Source organism: Chinchilla lanigera, unplaced genomic scaffold, assembly GCF_000276665.1.
Source record: "Chinchilla lanigera isolate Chin_1 unplaced genomic scaffold, ChiLan1.0 scaffold00046, whole genome shotgun sequence".
NCBI classification, from domain to species: Eukaryota; Metazoa; Chordata; class Mammalia; order Rodentia; family Chinchillidae; genus Chinchilla; species Chinchilla lanigera.
The window spans coordinates 17,832,806-17,839,955 of NW_004955447.1; positions in this window are offsets into that span (position 1 = coordinate 17,832,806).

A 7,150-nucleotide genomic window follows, 5' to 3' on the forward strand; every position below is an offset into this window, starting at 1 on the left:
TTCTAGAAATCTATCCTAAGGAAAAATTGGAGATTTGGGCACAATATTTGGTTTAAATGTGTTACTGTAGTATTGCTAATTACATATATATATATTTATATATATATATAAAATGATATATATATCAGGTTATAAGTTCAGGATGGAATAATATTTGTAAGAGAGAGCTAGCAGTAACCACAGATAATCATTTGTGCATTTGGAATCATACAACATATAGAATAATTTTTGGTACAAATGGGATTCCTAGATTGGTCCTTGGGTTCTCTACCAAGTCTTATCCACATACACATGTACACTGATGAGTCATGTTCTAGTACTTTAGCTTTCTGGGGCAACTGGAAGGACAGAAGTTGGTATCATACCAGAAAGAGCTGGGAAAGAAAAAGTATTTGAGATATTTTTGTATATGTAAAAAGCATGTTATATCATTTGAGACTTCAAGGTAAAAAAAAATATTATGAAATGACTATTTTGCTCAAGGTCAGGAAATCATTTTAAGCACTTACTTATATATTGGACACCTTAAATATGTAATGCACTTGACCTTAACAATATTATTGCCCTCGTCTTACGAAGAACCTTGAGAAAGGTACAGTTTGCTGGAGGGCACACAGCTAGTAAACGACAGAGCCAGGATTCAGAGCTAAGCCTACTCACTCTAAACCCCCTTAGTCCAGTATGCTGGCAGTCAGACTCACAGCCTGATTCCCTCCCACTCCAACTGTACCAAAGCCAGTGCTTTCCTCACCACTTTGATGGATATGTATCACAGCTTGTGTCTAGATGGCCCCCAAAGCCTCACGCCGTCATAGGTGGGGGCTTTTTCAGAAGTGGCTGGACCCAGAGTATGTGGCACTGTGACTGATTCATGGTGCAGTGCTAGGATCAAGGGCACTGGGATTAAGCGTGTGAGTGCTACCTTCCCTGAGTAGCCTGGATAGGATATAAGGGACAGAGAGATCTGTGGTCACCCCTTGTTTATTCTCTTACCTTCTTCCTGCCATAAACTGTTTCTCCTCCGTATTGCCTGTCTGCCATGTGCCACCCTGCCTTGGAACCAGTCAATTATGGACTGAAACCTCTGCAAACTGTGAGCTAAGCAAACCTTTCCCCTTTAACTTTGGGTATAGGGTATTTTGTCTCAGCAATGAGAAAAGTAACTAAGAGAGTATGTTTGCAGTCAGTTAAGCCAGTTTTTAAATCAGCTTTGTTAAGGACGTTAATGATTCTGTTTTGGAGCTTGCTTTCCCTCCAGGATGTCTGGGAAGATTTCAAAGTCACAAGTGAGCAGCAACAAATTATGTTCTCTTTAACAAATTTCCCACCTAATCATAAAATGATTGTGGATGTGGCAAGCGTATGCTGGTGTTTACACCCTGGCTGTGAGCAGCAGCTCAGGAAAACATCAAAGTTCCGTGGGTGACGGAGAATCACCTCTGATCTTCACTTCAAAGACAACCAAACAAAAATACCTGCCCAGCAATACATTTGAGATTAACATCAGTCAGACTTCCCCTGACTTGTCTGCACAAGTGCATGCTGTATAATGATAGAAGCTTGTTAGGAAGCCAGAAAAAATACAGCACGTGCACTCGACTTTTTCCTGATGTGTTACAGGAGAATGTTAGTTAATGGGACTTTCTCCCTAAACGTGACCCTGAGACTAATTTGAAAAGAGTGCCAGCAACTTCCCACCACAGAGATGTATGAATGATTTTTCTAAACTGAGTAACCTAAATGCCCAACATTTCCTGTAATGTCTGTGAAACTTTCTTCCCTTTCCAGAGCCCACATCTAATTTTTCCTCTTCTGGGAACATATGCAGCTTCATAAAGCCTTTTGTTCTTAATATAGGACTTGTTCAAGATTTTTAATGCCACTGTCCTAAGTAGACACTCTTGGCCCAGTGTGGCAGCACATGTTTGTGATCCTAGCATTTGGGAGGCTGAGGCAGGAGGATCACTGAGAGTTTGAGGTCAGCCTGGGCTACACAGTTCAAGGCCAGCCTGAACTGCATAGTCAGACCCTGGATAAACAAACAAACAAAAAGCACTAAATAGACACTGCTGTGGTACACAGCACCCTGAGGAAGGTAGCCTTGCTCCTGGAGGCCTCCACAGCCCTCGTTTTTTGCCTCCCAGTGTGCCTGGTGCTATTCTGACCGGATCACTTACTGTACAGTCACCGTTCAAGAGCTCCCTGCAGGCACTGTGGAAATCAGTTTGGAGATTCCTCCGAAAACTAGGTCTAGAGGTCCCATTCAACCCAGCTATCCCCCTGCTGGGTATTTTCCCAGAAGATCTAAAAACATCATATCACAGTGATATATGTGCACCTATGTTCATAGCAGCACAATTTGTAATTGCTAAAATGTGGAAGCAACCCAAATGTCCATCCACCGAGGATTGGATAAGAAAATTATGGTACTTTTATATAATGGAATATTACTCAGCTGTAAAGAAAGATAAACTCGAGGCCTTTATATTTAAATGGTCACAACTAGAGACCATACTCATAAGTGAAATAAATCAAACATACATGTGCAAGCACCGCATTGTGTCACTAGTGTAAAACTTGAAAGAGTTAATTTAAACTCGGAGGTATGATAGACACTGTGAAATGATAGGAAACCACTGAAGAGTAAAGGGCTTCTGGGATGTGGGAAAAGAGAAGGGAAAGAAGGAGAAATTTTGTATGTATGTATATACATGACAGTTAACATGGTTGTTCTTCTGTCTTCTATTTCTATGCTGAAAGAAACTGTTAATGAGTCTTTGGTTGACCAGTATTGCATGTCTATATCTGTTTTCATGAGAAGCCACTTTGAAGATATCAACATGTAATACAACCACCATTGTTAATTCCCTACCACTTTGTTTGTAACTCTGTATTGTCTGTATTGTGCTTGTGATATGTTGTAAAATGTTGTATGTCTGTTAATGTTTCCCTCCTTTTTTCTTTAAAAAAAAAAAAAAAAAAAAAAAAAAGAGCTCCCTGCGGGTTAAGAATGTGTTCTGATCGTCTCTGTATCCCAGGCACACAGCCCAGTACCCAGCACAGTCGCTGCTCACTAAGTCCCATTCTGTTGTCTGAGTAAGCATCGAAGGGATGTGCAGAGCACCCTTCACCCACATGGCTGAAAGTGAGAGCCCTCAGGGGGCCGAGAAAGGTGGTGGAGAACAACTGGGGCGAGGGCAGGTAACCCGAGCAAAGATGGGGAGTTGCAGTTAGTGATGAGAAAAGCTCCGAGAAGTCAGAGGAAGTGTGCTTAGCAGAAAAGGGCTCCTTGGACACAGGCTAACAGCCCATCTCGGTTACTTTTCTCTCACTGCTGGGACAAAATACCCAACGCCCAAAATTAAGGAAGGAGAGGTTTATTTCGCTTACAGTTTGTGGAGGCTTCCGTCCGTACTTCCAAGGCAGAGTGGCACATAGCAGAGGGCAACAGTTCATGCCAGCCGAAAACAGCAAAATCAGCAAGAGCAAAATGGAGGAGCAACAGCAAGCAAGCCTCTTCCCCTCCCTGACGCTGTATGCAAACTATCCGCCCCAGGGCAGGTATAGCACTCACACCCATAATCCCAGCATCGGACCATGGATCAATCATAAACTCTAGAAGCCCACTCCATGACTGCATGAGGCTTTGGGAGGGACACAAACCACAACACAGCCAAAAGGAGGATGATATATCAGCCATTAGCAGATACCCCCTAAAGTGACAGCTGATAACATTTCCTTTGTAATCAGTATCTGGGATTAAACAGAAACAAGTCAGGCGTGTTATTCTACTGGACACTCCTCCATTGGGAATCTACAGGCATGGGGAATGGTCTACAAACCAGCCCAATATTTTGAAGTGCTTGATTTTATTTCTTATAATCTTGACCTGGATTCTGTCTTTCAAAAACAAGTGAAATCACAATGTCTGTCTCACCCAGCTGGTAAAATAAAGATGAGCCTCTTCTATTGTGACACAGGTCAACAGCAGTCACCTAGGATGATTTCGTGTTTGGATACAGTTTGTTCCCACCAAATCCCATCTGGAAATTGGGCTGCCACCATAGTGGTGTTGGAAGTTGGGGCCTTTGGGAGGGGATTAGGCCACAGGGGCACCACCCTTAGGAAGGCATAAATGTCTTTCTCAAGAGACTGGGCTGAGGGGCTGGGGATTTAGCTCAGCGGCAAAAGCGCCTGCCTGGCAAGCGCAAGGTCGTGAGTTCGGTTCCCGGTACTGGAGAAAAACCAAAAAAAAAAAAAAAAGAGAGACTGGGCTGGTTGTCTCAAGAAGGGGTTGTAACACAGCAAGCCTCTGGTAGAGTTAGTCTCTCTTGCACGTGTACTCTTCTGCTCAAACATACCTCTCTTCTGCTTTTCTACTATGAAAAGAAAAACACATAGCTCTCTCCAGAAGCCAGAGGCCAGTACCTCTCTGGCCTCCAGAGCAATGAGCCATAATAAGCCTTTTTAAAAATAAATTATTCAGTCTCATATATTCTGTTATAAAGCAGCAAACAGATTGATTCAGACGGATAAAACAATCTTCTGGATAGCTGGAACCCTGAGAAATCAGCAAGTTTAACAGCATTCCTTTTCTTTTTTCTTCACGTACCATCACTCTTGGGTCTCAGCGTCAGTAATGGGATTGATGGAAAGATCTCAGATATCACAAGTCAGTCTAAAGTGTATTACCACAAACTTCTCACCCAGCTTCCCATGTAAATTCCTATGAACATAGCAATTTACTTTTGACATTATTTTTCCCAGCAAGCCAGCCTCATTCAGGATAATATTTAATAATGAATTTCAAACACTCCTAATAATCTTACTGAAAATAAAGAGACCCTTCTTAGAAAAACAAACAGACTTTGATTTATAAGGCAGCCCTTTCACTTCCTTCTTACTGTTTTGATTATCACTTGAAAGATTTATCTTATTCTTCTCTTGTTTAAATTTGGAAACTGGAATGTTAACGAGCAGCTGATCCACTACATATTCCAGATTTTAAAGTTTTAGCCTTATGTCAACTCATCAGAAAAAAACAAAAACAAAAAACAAAAAACAACTAGGTTTTCTCACAAAAATATAGAAATAAAGATGTATTTGCAGTTACAAAATGGGTCAATGTCACTTGTATTCATTAATCCTGCTACTCTTGTGAAAAAGGCTAAAAGCATGGCCTACATTTTGGAATGGAGAAAAGTAGCAGGCTGCGTCTTGCTGGAGCTATAATGGCAAAGCCTGAGGCAGAGCCAGAAATAGAACCTCAAGGGGCCTGTGTTCCTTTTTTGATGTAGAACAGAGCTCAACTCCAGCAGTCTCACTTAAATCATGTTATAAAAGAATCAGGCCTAACCTCACTTAATTTCTTTAATAGAGTTAACTAGTTTATTTTAGTTGTACTTTCAATTGGATGCCTTGTGCTGATTAGTCTCCCTGACAAACCAAAAATGATTTATATAATGGCTTCATTGAATATATTGGCTGCTAGGCACAATGTATAACATGTGATCATTTCAAGGAATATTTCTTTAAGAAAAGCAATGCTGGCCTGGAAGAGAAACTCTGTAGTGGAGCACTTACCTACCATGTGGGAGGTCCTGGGTGTGATCCCAGCAGAACACACGCACACACACACACACACAGGCAATTTTTTAATTTCTTTTTTGAGAAAAGGTCTTGCCATTTAGTGCAGGTGGACTTTGAACTCATGATAAACCTGAGGTTGGACTCAAACTTGTGGCAGTCGCCTGCCTCAGCCCCCTGAGTGCTGGGACTGCAGGTGTGCACCACATCTGACAAAACTGCAATATCTGAAGCCCAGTACAAGTAAATGCTGTGAGAGAGGAAGTTCATGCTAAATTCTATTCCATAATCACTTTTAAGGAAAAGCACCTTCAAAGTTACAGAAATTGAGACGTCCATGTAGCTGTCCTGTGTCAACCATCTTGCAATTGAAGCTATCCCAGATCTGTGTTTGTGCACATAAGTGTGCGCGTGTTAGGGTCAAACTGGAGTCACTCGCTGCCCCATTGACTGGTTGTGTTTAAAATTTGTAATATGCTCTCTAGCCAGCTACACTAGCTCTCACCAACACTGGCAATGTGTGGATTCTCGGGTGTAAAATAAGGAATTTAATGATAGCTACTAGGCAGAGGAGTTGGAGGGTATAGTAGGAGGTCATCCACACAGAGCAACTAAAGGAGGGCAGAGGATGCAACGCGTGCGCAACAAAGCTTAGCTACTGCTAACAGCCTTACCCCCACGCATGCTGGTCTTGCGAGCCACTTCTAACACATTTACACAGCACTATTGAGAAGCATCATCTGTGGGCATTTTTAACGTGGTCTGTCAGCACCCAGCGTTCCCAGCCCTCTCCCCCTGCCCTCCAGTTTATATTGTGCATTTTCCTGTACTCTGCCCACCCTGCGCTAGGCGCTCGTGCAGAAGTCCCAGCAGCTGTCCTGTTTCCGCAGACGCACTGGGCTCCTTCCCGGAGCGCACAACTCCCTATGTGCTTCCCTCTACCTGGACGCAGACCCCAGCTCCTCTCCTTTGCTTCATAGACTCATCTTCAAAGTTCTGCCTCATCGTCTTTTTCATCCACCTTGACCCCTCCATTTTAGCTCTGGGTAAGCGATCCTTTTCTATGTCTAAATGACCTTATATCAGTATCTGTTATGTCCACAAGAGAGAGCTCCACAGGGGCAAGGCTCACGTCCGGGATTCTGTCTCCCTGTTTACTCCCAGGTCTACTTACAGTGCCTTGGTATATGGCAGACGCCTCCCACCACGAGGCTGCCGCTCCCAAGGAATGCGCACGCCTTTTACTGTAGTTCACAATTAGCTTCCTCTCATTTCTGACTTTGCTCAAGTATAGTCTGAAAAAATACACATTTTACTAGTAAAAATATGGGGGTGAATGTGATTGGCAGGGACAGGGCGGAACATAGAAGTGAATCGGGTGAGCAGAGGGAGCACGGCGCGACCCGTGACACGGGGGAACAGGAGGCGTTCGTGGAGGACACGCGCTGGCGCGGCTGAGGACGGCCGTCGCCCCGCTCACGGCCGTGCCCCGCGCACAGACGCGCACCGAAGGGAGCCGGCGGCTGCACCGAGGAGGAGCGGCGGGGCGAGGCGGCCGCGAGTC